Raw genomic sequence first — 24201 nt, forward strand, 5'->3', positions numbered from 1 at the left:
TATGACCTGAACCACTTCTGGTAGACACAAACTTTCCTTGATATGGTTTATACCTATCAGTCCTTACGGTAAGAAGCAATTAAACCAGAATAACTTTCTCCCTTCCTGGTCTGCACAGAAATAACTTTAATGCAAAGTGATGAATGCTTGAGGGTACAAAGTAAAGCACTTAGAAATAAGGAAACATCACAGTCAATATGGCCCTGGGAATGATGATTTGTGTATAAGCATTACAAAACCATATTTAAATACCTTATCATGAATTATTTTGCTTCTGTGTCCTTGAATTGAGACAAATCCATACAGGAGAATAATTTGTTGGGCTTTTTGTGAGAACCTCCTTTGCTTCCTGCAACAGAAAGACAGTTTCAATAGGATGACACACAGAACTGAAGAACTGGATTTTTCCACTTCCCTGTGCTGTAGATTTCATGTAATCCTGGACAAAGCCACTTCAGAAGGCATTGTTCTATGAGCTCCTCTTTTTACTGGGAAGGAGTCAAACAGCAGACACCAGGGTCTAATTTACTCAAATGCTGAGTGCACACAGCTGCTGCTAAAATCAATTTAACAGAGAAATTAATAAAATAATCTAAAAATCTCAGATGAGGAAGGCATTAAATGTTTCCCTTGGACTGATAGAAGACAGATGAGTCAAGAGTATCTGCAACACCAGCACTGGGGCTGGCTGCTTGCCATGCCAGCCCCTTTGAGCTATAAACACCTGACCGGAGCACAGCAGAGGTGTCTGGGATCCGGGAATCTGAGACAACCTCTGATCTGCACAAGAGCCTCAACAGAGCAGTAGGAATTCTTGTGTGGGTCCCTCCTCTTCCCACAAAAACTTTCTTCTGTATTATAACAACTGAGTTCTACCCTTTGCCTCTGCCCATATAACAACCACGTCATAGCAGACTAAGGCCAAGCTGCTCTTCAGATGTGCAGACTGATCAGGACTAGGAAATACATCTCCATAAGGGTTTCCACATTGATCTGATATCATCTGAGCTGCTGCTGCTGTGTAGCCTCCAGAAAGAAGGGTTTAAGGCTCCAGAGAGGTAGGTGAACTCCAGAGCTGAGAACCACTCTACTGCACTGGTCTCTACTGGGGGTAGATTTAAAACAGTGTGAGCAAGAGAGTACTCAGGGTTAGAATAAATTCCTGGAAGCAATAAAATCTTATCTTTCTGCTGAAAAATTATCTCTCTGGTAGGATTCTGTTTGAAACCTTGTTGGCATAAAGGGGTAATTGCTATATTTTATCTCTTTTTTCAACCCGCTTTCTGATTTTCATAATAATGCATGTTCTGTTTCAAATTTAACTGTCTCGTCTGACTGGTTAATTATAAAATAACCATTAAAAATCCCAACAAGCATTTATGCATTTTCATCCTTTCTGACTCTATGGGAGTTGTCAGACAATAATCTTACAGAATTTTGATCTTTATCTTTGCTGTTTTATATTTCTTCTTCCGGGGTTTTATTCACCCTTCTCTTTCAAATGTAAAAGTCAAGCTGATCTCTCCAGAAATGAGCAAGGCCATACTGCTTTTACTTTGCTAATAATGAAATGTATGACTCCTCCTAGGAATTCTATGCTATCACTCCAAAAGCTACTGTGAAAGAAATCTCATGAGAAAGTTTTGCAGTTTCTAAAATCTGTTGCTGCACATCCCAGAATTGCTAATGTACCAAACAGTTGTTGCTCACATGGGACATACGATTTCATTTCACTATCCTTTCCTCCCCATAGACCAGAGCTCAAATGTGGGGATTCTTGCAAGAGTTTGACAAAAGATTCAGTTCATCATGGCTCCTAAAAAAGCATTCAAGTGTTGAGGTTCATACAATTAACTGATTTTCTGGGCTATGAGCTACAAATGAAGGAGACTTCTGAATTTGTGAATAGAAAAAAATCCCTGTAGGACAAAACAGTTCTTAGTAAGAGGGAAATGAAGCTGGTCCTCCAAAACCAAGGATAAATAAAGAGCAGGCTAGGAACCTTAGTGCACCTTTGTGGGGAGATTGGGATCTGATGCCACAGACAGGTTAAAGAGTGTAGGTGTGTGTGTGAATCCATCTGTGCAGGCTCCTCCTGTGTCATGGAGGAGAGGAGAGACCTCTCTTGTACATGGACCCCTTGACAACCACATCCCTTCCCAGCCTTCCTGCCAGGATGTAATGAGAAGAGCAGCTGAACCCTCCCTGGCACTTATCTTAGCACATTGCTAAGCTCCAACGAGGATAACCTGTCTTCCTTACAGCTGAAGATGATTTTGTCCACCCTTTTTTTCATATTTACATTCCCAGGATCTTAAACACAATAGCATTTCCTTTGATTACTCAGCTGCCTAATCAGCTTTGAAATTCCAAGTCCTACTTTCCTTTTCTACCAAAGGAAAATGAACAAACAGCCTTTCCTTGTATCATAGGCCAAACATCAGAGACTACAACTTTGCCTGATTTTCAGATAATAGTTCTCCCCTTATCTGGCTCCTGACTTCTCCAGACTGTAGCAGTGCTCTCTAGCCCTGAGGATACAAGTACTCAGAGTAAAGCCAGCCACAATATCTGTTTCTGACTAGGTCTCAGTTAGTTCCAAATTCAGGTCAGGGAGAAGCCCAGATGAAGTGCAGAAGCACTGTGGTTCTGAAAAACACTGTAATGGTTAATATCTTAACCTCCCACTTTATCTCCACTGCTTCAGAAAAGTTTGGCTGCTTTAATATAAACCTGAAGTAGAAATTTGAGAGCATTTTTCCAGTAAGAACTCACAGAGGTTTACCCAGCTTGGTCCTCAGCTGTTGTTTTATCAATTAACTGAGTTGATTTCAGCTGCACTCAACTGCCTTCTGCCAGCTGGGGGTAGGACATGGTTCTCATCTGCTCTTCTTTGATTCATAAATAAATGAATAACGGTACAACAAATTAAACCCATGCCTCTGGATGTGAGAAAATTCACACAAGACCAGTAGTCAGATGCTAGGAAGATGCCACCTGAGGATGAGGAGTGAATTCAGAGGAGGCACCCAGATTATTAGAGATGGAGCACCCCTGCTATGAGGACAGGCTGACAGAATTGGGGTTGTTCAGCCTGGGGAAGAGAAGGCTTCAGGGTGACCTAATTGAAGCCTTCCAGTACCTGGAGAGATCCTATAAGAAAGATATACAGAGACTATGTACAAGAGGGTGTGGTTACAGGATGAGGGGAGATGGGCTCAGACTGAGAGAAAGCAAGTTTTAATTGGACATTGGGAACAAATTCTTCCCTGTGAAGGTGGTGAGGCACTGAAATAGGTTTCCCAGAGAAGCTGTGGATGCCCCATGCTGGGCAGTGTTCAAGGTCAAGTTGGCAGGAGCTCTGAGCAGCCAGGTCTGGTGAAAGGTGTCCCTGCCCACAGCAGAGGTTCCTGGAACTAGATGATCTTTAAGGTCTCTTCCAACCCAAGCCATTCTACATCTTAAAATTTAGTTAGTATTGGTATTGATTGACATTTTTTAAAGAACAAATGTGGGTGAATTTCATTAAACAATGGTCAGATACATTTATATGTGAGCAAAGGCCAACATTCAGGTCCCACTATCCCACTGTAAAAGACCATGGTGACACAAATAGAAGCTGTAAACTCAGTGCTAGCACACAGAAGGGAAATACTAAAGGGAAAAATATCAAATCCAAGCTATCTAAACTGAGGAGAAGCAAGCACTAAAAAAATTGCTGTTAAAAAAGATGCACAGGCAGTGTCACTGAGCATGTACATATCCCTTTATAAAAGCAACTGCAGGTACCAGAGTGCATCCTTTATGACAGGCAGATCTTGATAATCCTTTACTATCCTTTAGCTCAGTGCTGGGTTAAAGGTACAATGGAGCTGGAACACATGGCCAAAAATAGAAAATGTCCAAAAGCTGTCAAGGGTGAGGTGGCAGCACACTCAGCCACACGTCTTCAGCCAGGGCAGCCAGGATGTGCTTTTGGCAGCATGGGCAGAGGACAGGATCCTCTCAGGGATCCTTTGTGTTGCACTGACCTGCATCCCACAGCACAGCACTATTGCCATGGAGGAGGAATCTGGAGGCAGGAACTGACAGGAAAGTACAAATCTCTGTGGATAAGGGAAGAAGTGCAGGTTTTAGTTTTGCTCTGCCACAAAGAACCTAGACCAATCTTGCCCAGATGAAAAGCTCATTCTCACCACCCCTGGATTCAAAACAGATACCGAGTTAAAATAGTCACTGCTAGGATGTGTGTCTTCCTCCTGTGCCTCCCATGGCTGCTGTATGGACTACATGTGCTCATCCTGGAGGTGCCTGTGTCTTTCCTCGTGCTCTCACTCCAAATCTCTACTTCTGCTTCTGAAAAAGGAACTGCTGCTTATCTTGATGGATTATCATGAGGCTATATTCATTAATTGACCAAAATACCTCCTGATTCTGAGCAGGCAGGTATTAAAAAAAAAAAAAGTTTAGAAGAAGCTATGCTGCATTCTCAGGAGCCAAGTGCTCTCTGAACCAGCAGCTTTTGCTTAATCCATACCTGCTGAGATCTTCTGTCTCAGAATCTTGTGTTTTGCACAGCACAAGCTTTACCTTTGGTGAGAAATAAACAGGCTTCAGGGAGTGCAGGATGCCTCAGCATCTGCTGTCTGTAGCTGTGAATTAACTTCTTGATGGTGTTGTTGATAGGCTTGGCTGGGAACAAAGCAATGGCTATTGGCCACAGCATATGTGCTCATTTATCCTGAATTTTCTCATCTGTAAAAGGGCATCTGCTCATTCAGCCTGGGAGGCTGACATCACTATTCTCTTCTCCATGCAGGAAAGGGACACACTTTCGGTCTGCTTGGACTCTCTGGCTACCAAGGCTTAGGCTGCCATTTTCTCTAGAGGTACCAACCTTTAGCACTGCTAAACCAGTGCAAGGACAAGGCAAATGGCAGTTTTCTCTTCAAATTTAAATGGATAGGCAAGCAGCAATTCAGAGACAGCTGAGAAAACAAAGATGCACTCTAATTTTAGCTGCTGATGAAGCACTATCACACCTAACTCCCTGTGTGGCTGTAAGCTTATCAGACAAGATTTACAGCAGTATCTAGACCTCTAAAGAAGTGTCAAGGGAGAGCTGTTAAAGCATCCAAATGAGTTTCCCCTTTACCTTCTGTAAGATTTAGCATTTTACTTGAATGGATGATTTTTGCAAATCTTCCAGACATCTTTAAGACTCCAGAGTTCTGCAAGAAGGTCCCATTTTAAAACCAGCTGTAGTGTCCAGGCCTATGCACTGCAGCAGGTCACTTCTTTCAGGAGTGCTGACACCCATGGGCATATTTCTGTGGATCCCTGTATGTAGCTGGCAGGTAACTTGGGGCTTTCAAAGTGCTGCTTGTAGGTACCAGTGGTCCATGCAGCATCTCATAATGCATTGTATCTAAAATAGCCAGATGGTGTGAGTACTGCCTTCTATCACAGCCAAAATGTCTACCTTGTTATCCTTCTTGGTTAGAGTGGGAGCTAAGGGTAGGATACATCACACCTAACTTCAACCTACTTAAACCTCAATAGCCTTTTAAAGTTTGTCTAATTTTCCTCTGAAGTGATAGGAAAAAAATATAATTCAGAAAAGCAATTTATCCCTGGTATAATACTTCACTCTTTAGGTGGCCTGGGTCACACCCACCAGAGGTAGTTACTTTTCTCCAACAAGTAAGGGGACACAAGATAATGATCTCAGACAGTGAGTCAGGCTTTTTAGATCTTGATTGTCTTTTATTCAGGCATTAGATTCTTTTACAAAAAGAGACCATGCTTATTGATACAGAGACACTCTAGCTGAAGAAAGGCCACACACTTGTCAAGGTTCTTTTTCGGTTTGTTTTTCCCATTTTAACAGTTATTTTAATAAAATATTATTTATCTAATGGTTATGTTTGTACACTATAACACCTGGATTATGCATTTATAATAGCTGGCTAAGAACTAAAAAAGGGCTCATATAGAACAGGTCTCTTGTGTCAAATTACAGTGAGCTTCAGGTTGTAAGACAGGGGCTGTGACTGTGGTGGGTTGATCTTGGATACCCACCCAGCTGCTTCATCATCCTTCCTCAGCAGGACAGGTGACAAAACAAACTGAAAAGGCTCATGGTGAGATATATTGAAGGAGATTCCTTTGCTGATTACCATCATGGGCAGAACAGACTTGACTTGGAAAAAAGTAATTTAATTTATTGTCACTTTCAATAGATTCAACTAGTGAAAGAAAAAAAGCAAAACTAAAACACTGTCCTCCAGGCCTACCTTCCTCCTTCCAGCCCTGTTTTTTCTGCCCCAAAGGGTACAGGGACTGGGGATGCTGACAGTTGTGTAGACACAGAGCCCAACTTCTGCTCCTCAGGACACCTGCCTGCTGCCCCCAGCCCATCCATGGAGGTTCAGCAGGAAAGGTGAACAGCTCACCAGGGCAGAGCTCCCTTTGAGCACTGATGCCTGCCATAGCCACATGGTCCTTCACTCCTGCCTAGAGTTCTCTGTTTGCAGAGGACAAACAATTTGAGCTTTCTCAGTGCCTGAAATGACACCTCTGCCTGATCTGGTGTCAGCAGCAGTTTTCTGCCCCTCTTGGCTCGGTAACTCAACACAGAATTCCATGGGAGCAAGACATATTCCTTTGGTTTAGTGCCTTGGATGAGGGCCACAGGTAAGTGGAGCCATTGGTACAGAGAGTGTTTAAAAAACCCCAAAAAATAGTTAGAAAGAGAGGTTGGAAGCAGTTGTCCCCAAAGACAGATGTTACTGAGGGTCCAATTGCTCCTGGAGCTGTCACTCAGCTCACATGTCCAAATGATGAGTGAAAGGTCCTTCAGCACACCACACCTTCCCCAGGCTGGCCCCAACCTAACTCCTGTTTATTAAGGGAGTGATTTAAATGAATGCCTGATATTACTCAGGCTTCCCAGGGTACATCCCACCTGAAGTCATTATCCTCTGTCTGAGCCTTCCTAATCACTATTCCTCAGCAATCAATTAGGAGGTGACTAACAAGCAATTAGGCCTTCAGGAGAGTGGATAAACACTCCAAACACTAAGATCTGGCCTTGTGTAGTATGTTTTGCAATCAAGAATGAAATCAAACAACAAAATGTTCTGAAACCAGAATTTGTCCTCGAGTAGAACAGCTCAAGACAGATGAAGGTGGCCTTTGCTGGCACATAGAAAGGTGTCGTCTCTGCCCAGAGGCTCTTTCTAGAAATGTCAGTAATTTAATGAAAGAATAAAGTTGTTAATGGAGCAGACAAGGTTTTAAAAACCAAAATATTCTCAGCCCTCTAGGAACAGTAAGAGGGGAGTCAGCTTAAAAGGTGAGGTCCAGCACAGCTGAAAAGGTGAGTTAAAACTGGTGGCTGAACAGCCTCTGCTGCTGCTTGAACAGTGACCTGGTGTCTCTATCTAAATAAGCTTCATTTGGCACATTTGTGAAGATATGAGGTCCAAATTTTCAGTTTTCCTTGGCTGTGTCAGATCAACCCTTCTATCAACAGCTTGGCTGTGATGAAACTGAAAATCATATTTCTACTTCTTAGAGACAGTCAAAAGGACTTAGATGGGTATCTTGTTTTGTAAATGATTTAATTTTTTAGAATTTTAACCTAAATTCTGCCAACTAACATCAATTGGGAAATTCAATAAAAACAAAAATTAAACTGTTGCTCTTTCTGGGCCTGGGTATTTTTCATAGCATTTAATATTTTGTAGTTGACGCTGGCATTTCAACACACAATAAACCTACCTTTATCTGGGGGAAAATAAAAAAATCCAGGCATTTTTTAATTATGATTTTTATGATGTTGACTTGATGAGAGAATCAAGGAGGGAATCTCTTGCATATTATTGTAGTTTTCATTCTTTCCCCCTCTAGTGTTTGTTGGCTGGTTTGTCAATTTTTTATCATAACAGGGAAGGAAACACCCTGGTCTAAAGCTCCCAGCTGTCTCAGTCCTTTGTGTGCTTTGCGTGAGGCAAATTGTCATCTGGGTAAATGCCACACAATCTGACCCTTATTTCCCTGCAGTCAGCAGTAAAGGATCAGGCCCAGGAGGAGTGAAGACCCTAGAAATGAGGTGCTTCATCAGTTCTTTGCAATAGACACTTCATATTTTGGGATGTGTCCTTTAGTGACCTCCTGAGGTTGTCAGGGCTGTGGAAGCAGCTGTCCCTACAGGGTTCTTTGATGTCTCAGAAGTCTCTCCTCTTAAATTAACAGATGTGGACACAGAATGAAAGCGGAAAGAAAGTTCAGCTCTTTGTAAATTGTGAGTTTGTTTTTGCTTTGTTTTCTTCTATATTGTTTTGTTATTGTAGTGGATGGCTAAGAACCCTAGTCCTTCTGGCAGCAAATCATGTACTGAAAGAAAATAGCATAAAAAACCAAGATGCAAAGCAACTGTCAGGGAGGTTTAAGCAATGTGTCAGCCAGAGAAATGAAGAAATTTTTCAAGCATGAGAAAAGTTCTTGCACAAAGAAGATCCCGACTGGAAGAAAGAGAAAGGAAGGCTTTGAGACAAAGAAATTATTTTTTTCTGAACCCTCTAAAGAGATAGAGCAAGGACAATTCTGGATTTGTTATTGATATGAAATGGAAATTATCTCTACTCACAATGTGTTTGGAAAGTACAGGAAGTGCTGGATTCCCTCTAGCAGCAATTTCTGTTTTAGCCAGTGGTGTAAGAATAAGAACATGTCTTTGTACCAATAATTTCACAGACTCACTGCTTGGAGTTTTCATCTTGTCTTTTATTAGAGGATGAGATTTGCCAAAAGCCTCACAGAAAATTGCAAAAGGATACTGTAAGTGGTGAATCTCGGTTGGGAGGGTTCAAAAGATCCAGAGCCATGTCAGCAGGGCTTTACAGAGGGATATTCTATTTGATTGCTCACTGCAGAAATCTGAGGCCTGAAATCCAGGAAGACTTTAAATTCAATAGTAGGATTAATGACTACAGAGGCTCCATCCCTAGATTTCACTGCAGAAGCATCAGGGTCTTAACCTCCACAAATCAGAGAGAGATAGAAATTCATAGGCTTTGTCTTTCTCCTCATACAGGGCAGGTAACACATTTGTAATGTGGGTGCAAGATTAGCAACTGCAGTGCTTGACTCCAAGTCTCAAAGTATCTTGTATTTCCTGAAGCCCTATACCCAGGATCACTTTTTCTTTTCTTTTTTGTAATAAATGGAACCTTCTGAACATAGAAGTGTACTGTATATTTCTAAGATCAAAAGAAGAATTAAAATTTGAATGTCATTATTTGTCCTTCAGATTTAAAATACTTTGATGCTTAAATTTTCACACTGTCAGTCTCCTGACTCCTGAAGACCAGGTAGAAGGATAAGAAAAGTATCATCCATCATGCAGGGAAGCTACAAAACATTAAAACAGGAGTAGGTTAGTCCTGCGCTTGCCCCATTCCTACTCTCCATATCTTTCCTCCCAGGCAAAATGTCAGGGATCACTTATTTCTGCTTCCACAAACCCTCTTCTCTAAACCAAAGGCACTCTCACTATTGAAGAGGGTTGAAGAGATTTAATCTTCTTCCCTCCCTGCAGCTAACTGTGAGCTCTGACAGTCCAGACAGTTTCTTCATTGGAAAAGGCACTTATCCTTGCACTGTGACTCTTTACCATTCTAGAAGATAAATCAGTGGACTCCAGTATGAGCAGTGATTGTATTGGTATTGCTATTAATAGTATTTTACTGTCAGACTATCAGGCAGATGTCTCTTCTCCCATTATTTTTGGTTCTGAAACACATAGGCCACTTAAATTAGAAGAACCAAAATGATTGCTAAAATAAGGGAAAGTAAATAAAACATCAAGGGATTCTTGCTGGCTTTGACTCAGCTTTGTGATATTACACTCCTGCTTCTTTTTGCTCATTAGAAATACAGGAGAAAATTTAATTGCCCAAACATGTCCTGTGGCATTAAGATATTCCTGAACTTTATGGGTCAGTAAATTCAACCCTTGTCTGTTGCTGATGACACACACAGAAACAGCTAAGCATTTCTAATTGCATTAAACCACTGCATTATTCACCTTAAAGTGGGGGATAATAATACAAATCTGGAGACTTGCTACAAAGTGTGTGTCATACTGTCATGTAAATGTAAATATTCTTGTCTTTCTTTTTATGTATTTCATGAAATTTTGGTGGTAAACACCAGATATTAATCATCAATTTTTATGAACTCTCAATTTTATTAGTCTGTATGAGACTGCAGATCTTGCCTCCAGCCTGGATGGTTTCAAGGTTTTTGTCTTATTATTAGACTAAAAATGTATAGCTTAAAATTGAGTCTGATAGAAGAACTATTTTTGAGCACTCAAAATATAGTGGACCACAGTTTCCTGAACTTCAAACTTCACTAAGTTTATACATTTCCCAACTGCCTTTAGAAAGAATGAGAACAAAAAGTCCCAGATTCATCCTTGCTTACTGCAGGCATAAGCAAGATGTGCCCACTTCAGGGAGCTGTCAGTCTAAATCTTGCATGTATTCTGGAAAGAGACAGTTATCTCCATGAAAGCAGTGCTGTCTATCCACCTTACACACCACAGATTCCACCTGAGTCCTTGAGGGAAAATTGAGTCCTCCTAGCTCCTGCCTTACATTAAATCATTCAGCTAAGTTCCCACTGGATGCAGTGAATCAGGGCCAAGGAAAGTGGAGTTAGTTGGATACAGCAAGGAACATCCTTAGGCTATAGCTACTTTCCTAATAAGGATAATGGAACACCAATGGCCACCAGACCCTGACTGTATGTATTCTTCAGACCAGCAGAATTTTAGAATTTTGGTCTGGAACATCTAGAACGTCCCCTAGAACTTAGCAGAGAGCAGAAACTTTCAGTAAGTAGTGCGTGTACAGTCATCCTGTAGAGAGCAAGCAAAGATAACAGTATGTACATAGGTTGTTCTGTGCCAGTCAGCCAGAGTACTAAAGGACAATTTTAGACACAGGTGTTTTCCTAGAATTGATGTAACTGGAACTTGGATAAGCCCCAGCTGCCTCCAGAAATCCCCTAACCAATGCCAGATGCAGATATTTTCAAGCTTCTCTTTTGTTGAAATCTAACTGTGGATAAATCAATGCAATAACAGCATCTCATTTAAAAATGTGGGCAGCACTTTGAGAGATTTCCATTGCCATGTCACCAGGTTATGATCTGCTTGTGATTTAAATGTTCTGATTGTTTTTATTTAAACCAAACAATTTACGTCTCTCTTTGTGACCTTGCCAAAGTAAACATGCCGGGGAAGAGGAAGGGTCAGAGTTTGACAGATCAGCTTGCATGGCCATAGGAAATCACTCTCAAACAGACAAACCTGACTTAGAGAATTGTTTGATTGTTTTGAAGTCTGCACTAGAAAGCAGATCTTAATGCTTAATATAATGTCTAAATTAGAAAGGAAAATAATAAAGAATGCCCCAGACTGTTCTTCAAGAAATAGGATTACTGATCCATCACCACTGAATATATTTAGAAAAAAAAGTCTTTTTTTCTGAATTAATATAAAAAATACCAATGAAATTCTACCACGCCTCCATGCTATATGAAAGTCAATTAATGAATGTAAGTCAAACTGACTACTGCTAATGAGCTTAGTGGAAATATAGCTATGAACCTTTGTGATGTTTAAGAGCTCTAGGAAAGATCATGGGTCAAGCATTAAAAACTTGGGTTTTTTAAAATTCTATCTGATGCTGCAATGTGGGTGGTCTATAGTTTAGAAATGGAACATAAAATTCCAAGACCACTCAAACCCTCACATCATGTAGATCTTTAGCTCTGAAAATTTTATCTTAATTAAGAATAATTTGCAACATATACATTCAAAATCACAGATTATTTTGGAAAATAATGGCTTTAACTTGCTCAATTATCCCATGTAAAATAAGGATGAAAGTTAGCAGCCTCCTGCTCTGTTATCAGATATGTAGGTCTCATCTCTTTGCCTACATTGCCTTCAGTAGCTCTCTCATACTCAGATTGTTGGATTTTTTGTGCTTTCTCTCAGATTATTCAGTAACATTTACTAGCATCATCACTTGAACACATAGGCAGTGTCCTCTAATTTCTAAAACAACACAAGTTTCTCTGACATTTAAAAAAGAAATATAATTGAAATTCCTTTTTTTGATATCGACAAATGCAACCAGTTTTATAGTTCTTTCATTTCTTGTGTCCAAAATTATCAGTTGACCTTTTCAGGCAATTACAATTAAAACTTCATTATTATTGTTTTATTTTGAATAATGTTCTTGTAGCCATAACTGTCTACAGTTCTGCAGAAGGTTTTGTTTTATTTAGAACTAGTTTCTTTTTTTTCAAGAGTATCAGTTGAAATAATAAAAGATACTATTTTTTTTCTGTAAATCTTTATTTTTTGTTGGTTTTGTAAAGAACTATCTCAGCAACAGCTCAAATATCAGAGCATTCCAAGTAGACCTCATTTTATATGTAAATTAATTTGTCTGATCTTCATTTATTCCAAGTAATTTTTTTAATAAAAATCCTGTGAAGAACTGAAACAGAATCTTAATGTCTCATGTCTAGGCTTCACATAGCTTTTAATTTATGTCCTTCAAGCAGCCTATGAACCAGGCAAAATATAATCACATGTTTGATTTGCATTCTATAGTATTCTTACTACTGTAGTAAGATAGTCCTGTATTTTTCCTAACAATTGCTACAACAGAAAATTCTATAACATATAAGTAGTTTTGGAGAATTAGGAGCAGAACAAAGATTTTTCCCTACCCCAATTCTGTGCTGTAACTACAACACCACAATTATGTCTTCTTCCTTTTTGTTTTTTCTAGGACCAGAAGGATGGATCCTGTTTGGAAGGATAGACAGAATGCAAAGCTGACTGGCAAATAACTTCAAAAAATTTAAGGTGAAGGAGAAAACAGAATCTGAACCTCCCTGGTTCTGTGCCAAACTTTCTAATCATTCAATATAAAGGGAGACAAAGAGGACTGTGATGGGCACCACAGTCAGCTCACTAGGAAACAAAACTGAAGAAACCTCCTCTTCTGAGAGTCCCAGTAGGGTTGAGGTTTTGCTGCTTGGAAAGTTGTCTCTAGAGTTCAGGAACCCGCAGGTTTTGTTCTATGGGCTTAGGGACTTCATAACCTTAAATTCCATCACTATTTTACTGTCTTGTAAAACACACTTAGGCATTTCCAGAGATGCTGAGGAATATAACAGCTTCTGTGCCTGAGACCATGTACTTTTAGACAGAAACATCCTTTTATTTATCTCTCAGTTTTGTCTGATTCAACTGAGAGACTGACTGTTGCTGCAAGGGCATGTGTACAAAACCTCACACAACACTGGCCTTTGGTGTCTCCTGAGGAAAGGAAAATTCTTTCCCTTTCCCAGAGACATTCAGTTGAAGTTTTTCTGTGCTGAGGCAGCACCAGCTCAGTCCATGCTCAGGAGCTGCCTACTCTCCTTGGCAATATGGGTTTAAAACGTGTCCCCATCTGGTTTGGCAATATTTTCTACTTGCTTTAGAAAAAATTTGCCTATAAGTACAGGGATGTAGGTTTCAAAAGACAACATCTAAATGTACAAAGAGCTGTTTGAGGCCTGAATTTCTTCTTGGACTCAGGACTTCCTATCTTCCATAGCCAAAACTCTACAATGGTTCAGATTAAATGATTGAATGACCCTTTCTGCATTTCAGTACTAAATAGAAAAAGTATTCTGGGTTAAGAACACAATCATAGAAAACTTTTGGTCAGAAAGGACACCTGGAAATATCTAGAGCCACTCCTCTGCTCAAGTCAAACCTAGCTTCAAATTTGGGTGAGGCAGCTCAGAGCCTGATTTAGGGTTCAGTCAAGGTCTGAAGTTTACCAAGGCTGGAGCTTCCACTATTTCTTCCAGTGTTTAACTACACTCATGGTGATTTTGGGGTTTTTTATGTTCTTATGTTCCTTATATTCTAAATGAAGAACAAGGAGTTTCCTATGACCAGGAAGACAAGTGGTGTTCATGAGAAGGGGCTGATTAGAGAAATCAGATAAATTAGTGCAGAGAAAAGGCTTGAAGTGCTGCTTGATAATGGAAACAGCCATTTGTATCAGCACTCTGGCATCCTAAGAGAAATGTCAAAACAAGAATGAGAGCAGTGGAGGATTCAGGGCATAATCCTGCCTCTCAGTAGCCTCTAAGTCAATTTCTTCAGATGAAAACTTGATCACAAGGTGAGATTTGCAAAGGTTTCATACTTCTCACTCTCACAGAAATGCTCCAATTATCAAGAATCTTAATTACTAAAATAAACTACGGGGAAAAAAATATTCAGCATTCCATTTTTAGCTGCAGGCAGCTGCAGCTGGGCATGATTATAATAGAAATGATTAGTTGCCCATGGAAATTGCAATGATATTTGTGAATAAACTTCCCCAAGTTTACATTTGAAGACTATAAAAAAAAATATGGTCAGTTGTTTAGTCGGGTCAAGCAGTTAGAGGTTCCCTACAGGTGTCTTCCCAGAATCTCATCATCCAAGTTTTTAAAAAGCAATAATTTCATTGCTTCTCATCATCTGTCTAACACTCTGGGCTCACATGAGTTCTTCAAACATAGTCAAATGATCTTCACTTTTCTGCTTAATCTCTTTATGGCACAGGGATTTCATTTGGTATTTCAGGGAAAGCATTTCCAACAGACACCCAAACACAGCTGAAATTTTATTGAAATATTTTCCTCCTGCAATACAGAGAATAACTACCAACCTAGCACATCAGTGTCATTTAGATTACTGCTGAGACCCTTCAAACTGCTAGTTCTGTGGAGAAGCTCACCTTAATCTGTAATGCAGAGAACTTTAGGAAGATTATTTTTATGTGGCACAACCAATTAATTAACAACAGAATGACTTTAGCAATTCACATCACACCAGGATAATTGATTCCATGCAGTCATGCCTCTGAAGGGGTATTAAAGCATAGCTCGGATGTGCTGAGTGACAGAAATGTAGAGACATCACCACAAGGTGATATACAGGTGGAAGTTGCATCAGTACAGCTGCTAATGTGGAGTCACACCTGGATCATTAAATAATCCCAAAGTCTGTGTGAGTATGCATTTCAGCAGCAGAATTGCTTACTTTTAGATTGTCTTATGACTGGCTCTAAAAGGAGTATTTTTGGAATAGCTCTTACGCCAAAGCTATCCCAAAATAAAAATATCAATCATGAAGTAAACCATACTCTGTACGACACCCTTCAAGTCCCTTTTAAACACCTCTGTCATGCAATCAGCTCTCTTTTTCTTATTTCTTTCAAGGTCCAGCTGCTTTATAGCTTGGTCTCACTCTCTCAGCCACATTTCTACCTCCAAGAGATTCCTCTGGGAAGCTTTTTTGACCAGCTGCTGAGGAAAAAGGAGCTTTGTCAAAATGAAGGATTGCTTATTTACTCAAACAACTGCCAGAGGAGAGAGTTAGCCCCAGAGTGAAGCATCATCAAGTCTAACTAAAGTTCACAATCTCCTCCCAAGTTTTAAATGCTCCTTGTCTCCTTGTTGGCTTTAAGAGCCAGGTTCTTTGCCTGAATCTTTGCATCTCTTGGGTTCACTCCTGAAATATCTCCCTTAAATAGCTCTTTACCTGCCTCACTTACTCCCGTATGCCAGCTTTGGCTTTCCCCAAAACTGTCCATAGAAATGGTTTGTAAAGTGTTTTAGTTTTTGATCTTAGACCCGCGCACTGCAGAAAAACCCAACATGTCTGTGTACTTGTCTGCAGACAGATAAATAGGCACTTCCCCTAAGCCTTTGTTCTTTCAAGGTCTTCTGATATTTTCTTTGAAGGTATTTTTTATCTGCCCTCATTTCATTTCTGACTGCTTTTACCAACAACCCTTTGTTCCTTGCAGCTATATAAACAATACCAAGTAGGTAAATTGAAGGATATAGACAATAGTTAAAAATTAACCAGACAGCTCCATCATCTGTGAACTCTTTTACAAAACACTCTTCCGAAAGCTGGCTTTAGGCTGAAATAGTTATGATACTTTGAAAACAAAGTAATTATTTCCAATTAAATCACTTTTATTGTGCAATTAGAGTGCCATATGGAAGAGTTTTTGTCTTCAAAACAGCTAGAAGACATCTGAAGGATTGCAAAGAGGCAGGTTCATTCCCCATATGGAGGCAGGAGGAAATTTTCTGCCTAACTCACAATATAAGGAAGATATAAAGCTATTAGAGAGCATTCAGAGAAGGCTGCAAAGATGGTGAAGGGTCTGGAAGGGAAGCCATAAGAGTTGCAGCTGAGGTTTAGCGTGGAGAAGAGACTGAGGGGAGACCTCATTGAAGCTACAACTTTCTCACAAGGGGAAGAGGATGGGCAGATGCTGATCTCTTCTCCAGTGACCCAAGGGAATGGCCTGAAGCTGTGTCAGGGGAGGTTTAGGTTGGATACTAGAAAAAGGGTTTTCAGCCGAGGGTGTTTGGGGACTGCAACAGGGTCTCCAAGGAAGTGGTCACAGCACCAAGCCTGGCAGAGTTCAAGAATTTGGACAATGTTCTCAGGAACATACACGGTGTGATACTTGGGATGATTCTGTGCAGTGACAGGAGCTGGACTTGATTATCTTTGTGAGTCCTTCCCACAAAGCTCAGGATAGTATAGAATTCTGTGATTCATCTGTTCACTGGCTTTTACAGCTTCAGGTAGCAGTGCAAAATGAGAGGAATTAAATCTGGTTCAGATACATTAGCGCTCCCTATACACTCCTCTGAGAGAAAAGTCACAACTTCTATTTCAATGTTCCCAACTTCCAGACTGCTTTAATGATACAAAACAACCTGACACATGCTTCAGACTGTTAAAAGGTGAGTAGGAGCCTGACAATTTTGTCATTCTACAATTGAAGAGGTTAAGAATAGAAATACTGAAAAAAAAGAGAAACTGACATGTACAAACCTAATAAATTTTACTGTCCTTTTCTGAGAATGAGAGGAAAAATCCACCAATTCTGCCACAAATAGGTAAGAGTGAGGGAAGGAGAAATAATGAAGAAGCACTAACTCCTCACACTCAAATTAACTGATTTCCATGCTAATAGCTCCAAGGTTTCTTGCTTTGCTGCAGATATTGGCTGTGGAGGAGGATTCGAGCAGCCAGGTCTGGTGCAAGGAGTTTGGAGGGGCAACTATGAATCTTAGGCAATGATTCTTGATGGGAAGGGGTTATCTCACATCTAAACAGCTCTGTCCTGCCATGCACCTGTTTCAGTCCAATTAGTCTGCTGTGCCTTGCATTTCCTAGGTTCTAGAGGAATCTTGAGGTTCTTCTAGAATTTTTATATTTAGGATCTGAACTGAACAGACCATTAAAACTAATGATCTAAACATGGGCTACAGCTGCTCCCATATCTTATTAGGTGTTCAATGCAGAAGTTACAAAGGATTTTCCCTGCCCTTTTGCAGGGTTTTCACTGTTTTTTTGGGTGAAACCTTGTTGACTATGCCAGTGTACATATTACAGCTGTATGGGGTCTGCATGGCCAAGCTTTGATAATCAGGGGTCACTGAGGTGGCTTCTGTGAGAAGCTGCCAGAGTCTTCCTTCATGCCTGGCAGAGCCAATCTCTGGTGGCTCCAAAGATGGAAGTATTGCTGGTCAAGGCTGAGACGATTAGAAAGGGTGGTAATGCCTTTGTGACAACATATTGAGGAAGAAAGATAAGCAAAAAGTTATTGCAGAGTTGTAACTGTGGCCAGAGAAGAGTGGAATCAGAACAAGTGAGGGGAACCACTCTTCAGACACCAAGGTCAGTGAGGAAGGAGGGGGTGAAGGCACTTCAGATGCCAGAGCTGGGATTCCTCTGTAGCCCTGTGTACAGCCCATGGAGATCCACAGGGATGCAGAGAGCCACAGGGATGCAGAGATCCACCATGGAGAAGACCCACACCAGAGCAGGTGGATGCCTGAGAGGAAGCTGTAACCCCGTGGGAGGCTCGTGGAGAGTGGAGCCCAGGCTGCAGCAGCCTGTCCTTGAAGGACTGCACCCCATGCAAGAATGACCCATGCTGCAGGAGTTTGAGGAGAAATCTTGCCCATGGGATGGGCTCATGTTGCAGCAGGTCGCAGAGAGATGTTGTTTGTGAGACAGAGCCATGTTGGAGAAGTTCATGGAGAACTGTCTCCCGTGGGAGGGACCCCACAGGGCAGCAGTGGAATGATTCCTCTCCCTGAGTGGTGGCCAAACAACTTGTGATGAACTGACCGTAACCCCCACTCCCTGTCTCCTTGCACTGCTGGGGAAGGAGACAGAGTTGGGAATGAGGGAAAGGTGTTTTGAAGATTTTATTTTACTTCTCATTATCCTGCTCTGATTTTCTTAGCAATAAGTTCAATTATATCTCTAATTTCAAGCCTGTTTTCCCAATGACAGTATTTGGTGAGTGATCCCTCCTAGTCCTTTTCTGAACTCATGAACCTTTTGTTATATTTTCTCTCCCCTGCCCGCCTGAAGAGGGGAATGAGAGAGAGGCTTTGGTGGGTGCCTGGCATCCCACTACAACTGTCCAGTGCAAATGCAGTTTCTTGTATGCACTTGTGTGCAGTGAGCATGTGGCATCAGATATGATGAGCTGGGAGAAGAACTTCATCAAAAGCAAGTCCCACAATGGTCATCTTTCGAGGTTTATTGAGAGGAGATTTTAAAATTACAGGCTACATTAATACAGTTGTCTTCTCAACAGAACATTTTATGGCATACTTTGTAGTTCTTAACAAGACTTTGTTCTTTTTCCCTCTGTCTCAAATGAGCTTTAACAAAGAGAACCCAAAACTAGTCATGGTCTACAAAAACTTTCGTCAAGAAAAGACCAATTGAGAGCTTTGCATTTTTTTTTTTTTTTGTGAGGCATTTAACTTTGTCATAGTTATGCTACCATGGATTAGACTAGATTATTAATTCCATTTTAGCTTTCCTGATGTTAAAATTTTGAAAGAATCCTATCTTAAGATCATTCCAAATACTAGATGAGAAACTTACATCAAAACAACTTAGTAGAAGCAAATTTGGGCTACTGAGGTAATTTTTTTTAATATTGTTTTCTAGAGAATATTCTGGTTTTTTTACAGAAGATGGAGGACAAGTGAAAACACTTCCCTTGGTTCTTAAAGAGCTGTTGTAATGACTCATGATGATTATAGTTTAAGTGCACTGCTCTCCTTTCTGGACAAGTTTATCTGTCATCATCCTGGTTTCCATAGTCAAGAAGGTATTGCCAGTGTAACACAGCTGTTTCTGAAAATGAGGACTAGGACTATAGCACTGAATGAAGAATGAAGCTGAAACACATAACTGACTAGGAATTAAAAAAAGCTGGATGAAAGATTTTTCAAGATAAACATTGTTCTCTTTCCCGCCTGCTTTCCATGTTCCTATAAAATCACTGTCCTTCCCTGAGTTCAGGGGTTGACTCTTCCACGCAGTGAAAGAGGTAAAAGAAAGAACATGAATTACCTGAGAAAATCATTATGGGATAAAGTTTTCCAGAGCTGAGCATGACAAACAAACAAACAAACAAAACAAAACAAAACAAAACACACAAAAAAAAAAAAAAGAAAAAAAAAAGATAAAATATTATAATATAATTGTGGAAAATACTCATCTCCATATTTTTTAAGTTTTTAAGACAGGTTCTAAAATGAAACTAGATAGTAGCAATATGTCCCCTTATTTGGATGCTATAAACTGTCCATCTCTCTATATCTGCAACAGCCACTGACATCATGATTGACTGGGATTCCTGGGGCCAGCTTAGTGGTCCTAGGGACTCTCACCTGGCCTTCCAGTGCTTCAGGGATGTGCATATGATCTCCAGCCAGCTTCAGCTGGATGTCTCAGATATGTCTGTTTATGACCAATAACTCATGGCCTGTGTTCAGGTAGATTTTTTAAGCTTTTGGTCCTTAACAGCTTTAATGCAGCTCAACTATCATATGTGAACATGGATAAGAAGGTTTAGATGATGTAATCTTCAATCAATTTTCACCCTGAGTGGCTGAGTGTCAGAACCCTGGGAGCACTATTAAGTATAAATGTCACCATACCACAGTCCGCTGGGGATTCCACCTGTGTGCTCAGCCCATGGGTCCAGGTTTTCAGCCCAGTCCTGGAGCTTCAGCCCCTGTCGTGCTCTGTTGTAGGAGCACCAGTCTCTGGGTGTGACTCCTGGATGGACCTTTAGCCTACACTGTAGGTAACTTACATCCTGGATGGATCCAACTCCTCAGATGTATTCTGAGCTTGTTCATAGCCCTGGATTTAGGGCCCTCTATTGGATGAATTTAGGGGATTAATTTAGGAGCCCAATCTTGTTTTGGGCCAATCTTTTTATGGTTCAATCTTTTTGTGGCCCAATATTTTTGTAGCCCAATCTCCAGTCTCATTCCTTGCTCCATCATCTTCTGCCCACAGCTAAAACCCCTCCAGGGACCTGGGCCATGGTCCATCATTTGCCATGTCTTGTACTGCAAGCATACCCTCTAAGCAGTGCCCAAATCTGTCTATCTTGTCAAGATCCTGTGGGGTTCTGCCCATTAGAGGTGGCACTGTCTCCATAAGGATGACACCCAAGTCCTTCAAGAGAAAATATTCAATCTAAGACCACAGAAACCCAGGAACAACATAACTGAAGAAAGAAAATGGTTTAGCACCTGTGAGCCAGTATATATTTGCAACTGCTCAGTGCTGACATCATGTTCTGCTGCTCACATGACATGAGAGGAGAAAAAATGTTTGCATAACACAACAGCATGTCAAGGTTAACTTAAATATTCCAGTATGGAAAAAAATAAAGTCTTTAGAAGTCTACCTGGAAAGAGGGTATACTGAAAGTTAAGCAGTTATTGACACACATCTATTGGAATATATGTTATTTTGTTCTGGAGATAGAATAAGACTTATTTTATATGGGGTAAGAGAAACAGAAAGTATAGAGTGACACAGAGCAAAAGCACCTGTAGATTGGCCTCTAAGAAATAGACTCATGATAATGTCTGTCAGCTGAAGAGAAACATGCCCATGTAGGCAGTGCTTCATTTTAGTCATTAAAAACAGGGCAAAGTGGAACAAGAAGTCAATTATGTATAGGCAGAGAAAAGAGGAGGTTACTCAATAATAAAACTTTCCCTTCAGTCTTTCTTCTGACTTGAAAATCTGACATGTAGAACAATATCTGCTAAGTTTCATTGTCTTCAGGAGGATGCATGTGGGATTGGATATGTATGTTTCTGGAAACAGAAACTCTTTCATTCATAGAGGAAATAAACATCATGGATGATTTTTTTGGTTGTAGCTGAGTCAGAAAAGTTTCTATATTTCTGTCAAAACAGACCTCTTAAAGGCACTGCAAGAGCTGATGCAAAAGTGGAGTGCTATAAGCTTGGAGACATTCATCCCATCTCTCAGTCTAAGGTTCAGCTTCAGATGTTCTTGTAGGACTGTGTTTCCCACTTTAGGCAAGGAAACTTATAGCAGAGCTTATCCCTGTGAGCTCAGTCTGTACATCACTACGGAATAAAGGAAAAAAAATACTTTCAATAAGCAGCTGCACAGAAATATTTGGATAGTTTGGGCTGAGCTAATGTTTCTGTTATTTGAAATTCATGCCAGGCTTAATCATGGTATCCTTCATCCTATGCAGTAGTGAACTTTGTGGTAACTGCACCAGTCCCTGTTTTGTCTGAGCTCCTCTGCCCACTGGATGTCCTGATTGGGGTAGATGGCAGAGATCAGATAATCATAGAATATCCTGATTTGGAAGAAACCTACAAGCATCATAGAGTCTAATTCCTTTGTTAGCTCCTGCCCTGCAAAGTGAGTTGGAAGCTGTGCATAGAATTCCTGATGATGTTTCCACCATGGTGGGTGACATGCCAGCATGTCACCATGCATAAGCTGCCATCAGCAAGACACCTGGAAAGAGACAGAGTCAAGCAAAGGATGATTCTGACCAAACAGCCTATTCCCCAACACAGCTTCAAATAGCTCTGACAGTACTCAGGAGGGAGAAAATCATTCCTGAGAACAAATTTATCCTAGCTATATGTCATGAAACATTCAAACGAGAATATCTTCTTGCTTCTTCTTCTTTGTGCAGCACTTCTTTACCCAAAACCTTCCTCCCTTCTTCTGTGCTCCCAGGCCTTTATGAAAGCCAACAACCTTCCTTCTACAATCGCTCCTCTTAATGCAAAGGGGTTTCTTTCCCTGTTGGCAGTCTCATTTCTCTGAATAGAGAAACATCACCATTTTCTTCCTTAAAAGTATGAGGCAGAATGCAAGAAATATGCTCCATTCTCCCTGGACATTCAGTTAATCCTCCCAGCCCACTTCCCAGTACTTAAGTGTGTAGCTTTTACCTGCAACCCACCAAGCTAGGGAGGAACCATGTAGGTTCAGGTCTCATTTAGCCAAAGGGTCTCTTGAGTGTTTCTTCTGCCTTGGCAGTTCAGAGTCTAAGAACCAGCCTCCTCAAATAAATGGGAGAATATAACTGTGACATAGGTAATGATATTTTCTCTTTTCTAATCTGCTGTCTTGAAAATCTGCCTCTGGTGTTTTTAGGATTCCACAGCTCTGATGAATCCACCCACTAGATCCTTCTACACATTTACTGGTCATCCAACTAAAATTATAATTACTCTGCATTAGAATAATGCATTTACATTTCACACTTGTCATTGCAGTGAAATCAAGGACCTAATACAATACTGCTCCAGGCATTCCAATTGTTGTAGGGACAGCAAATACCTCTGATGTCAAAGCTGTATTTTAGGAAAGACAATGCAGGCCTATATAATCCCTGTTTTTACCAAGCTTAATGGCATGAACCATATAAATTCTTCTCTCTCCAGTCCATCCAGCATTCCTCTGGCTGCACTGTACTTTTAGGGAAAAAAGCCATAAAGGTCATTCTGTTTTTCTGAGGCAGCTTCTCTAATATAAATGGAAAATTTGTGAGGGTGCACAGCAGGTTTTCCTACATCCAAAGGACTCAATGAGAGAAGTGGTTTCCAATAAGACATTATCAAAATCACCTTGGTATTCCTTACTATCTGTATGACATGAATCAAGAGCTTGAGTGAATGAAACCTGCTTTCTAAGGGCCAGAGTGAATGACTGATGCAGTGTCCTGGTACTCATTACTTCAGTGTGACACAGGCACTGGTAGTTGGAAAGGAGGATCACTGTGTGGGTCTGTTTCATGCTCTTGTTACAGCAGATATTTGTATAAATGGTTTGTGTAAATGGTGCCATGCTTAGTGGGCCAGACAAAGATTTTTCCATCACCTATGTGATGGGGGACCTATAGAACTTCTGAAGACTTAGCTTCAAATCCTACTCTACATCACATAAAATAGACAGTAGGAGATTAATTTCCCTTTTTTCAGAGGAGCAGCTGAACCACTAGATCCCTGTTAGGAATATCTTTTAAATAATTTCTCATTTTGACAAGAAATGTCAATAAACCTTTTTTTGGTAAAGCTTTATGGGAAAAATAATCTTTCATTAAACGTAACTGGCACTGTTCTTTTGTATTATCTCCAGTTCCTGTCTTGGGCAATACTTGTCATACTTTTCTGATGCTTCCTCAGCTATGATCTACTTCTTTCAGTGGTTTGAACTACATCTTCCTCAAATTCCTCTCTTAGAAAAAGGACAGTTGAGTCTGGAGTTTTTCCTTTGGGCTTTTTTCTTCACTTGTAATGTGAAGTACACAAGAACATATGGCTGACTTCCTTCTATGGGAGATAAGACAGGGAGTACAATGGAACTGATAAAACAGCCTGATCAAGTAGAAACAATGGGAGAGACAGACACAGATAACTGATCTCTGGGGTAGAAGTGGCCAAGAAACATGCTGTGAAACTGTAATGATTACTAAGTAACTGATGTCATACAGAATGTGTCACTAATAGGAAATTGTTACCAAAAATAAAATCCTATATATAAGTGTCATACAAGTATACCCTATATAAACCCTTTATATTCGAAACAAAACTGGCTTTGATCCAGCTCAGTCATCCCTATTTGTCTATTGCCAATATCCTTCTCTTGGGAAGCTCTGGCTTTTCCCAAGAGGCAAAGATGCTCCCAAT

The 24201-nt window shown here is 40.5% G+C and overlaps 1 long non-coding RNA gene across 1 annotated transcript in view; it reads right to left on the reverse strand.

Moving 5' to 3' along the window:
- Positions 1-310: 310 nt before the first annotated feature.
- Positions 311-24201, reverse strand: part of LOC110476996 (uncharacterized) — a 31398-nt gene continuing 7507 nt past the window's right edge. The window contains exon 4 of the long non-coding RNA XR_002466508.3: positions 311-349. This is a non-coding gene — a long non-coding RNA (uncharacterized LOC110476996). The remainder of the gene's footprint in view (positions 350-24201) is intronic.

The sequence above is a fragment of the Lonchura striata genome, chromosome 1 (genome assembly GCF_046129695.1).
Source record: "Lonchura striata isolate bLonStr1 chromosome 1, bLonStr1.mat, whole genome shotgun sequence".
NCBI lineage: Eukaryota > Metazoa > Chordata > Aves > Passeriformes > Estrildidae > Lonchura > Lonchura striata.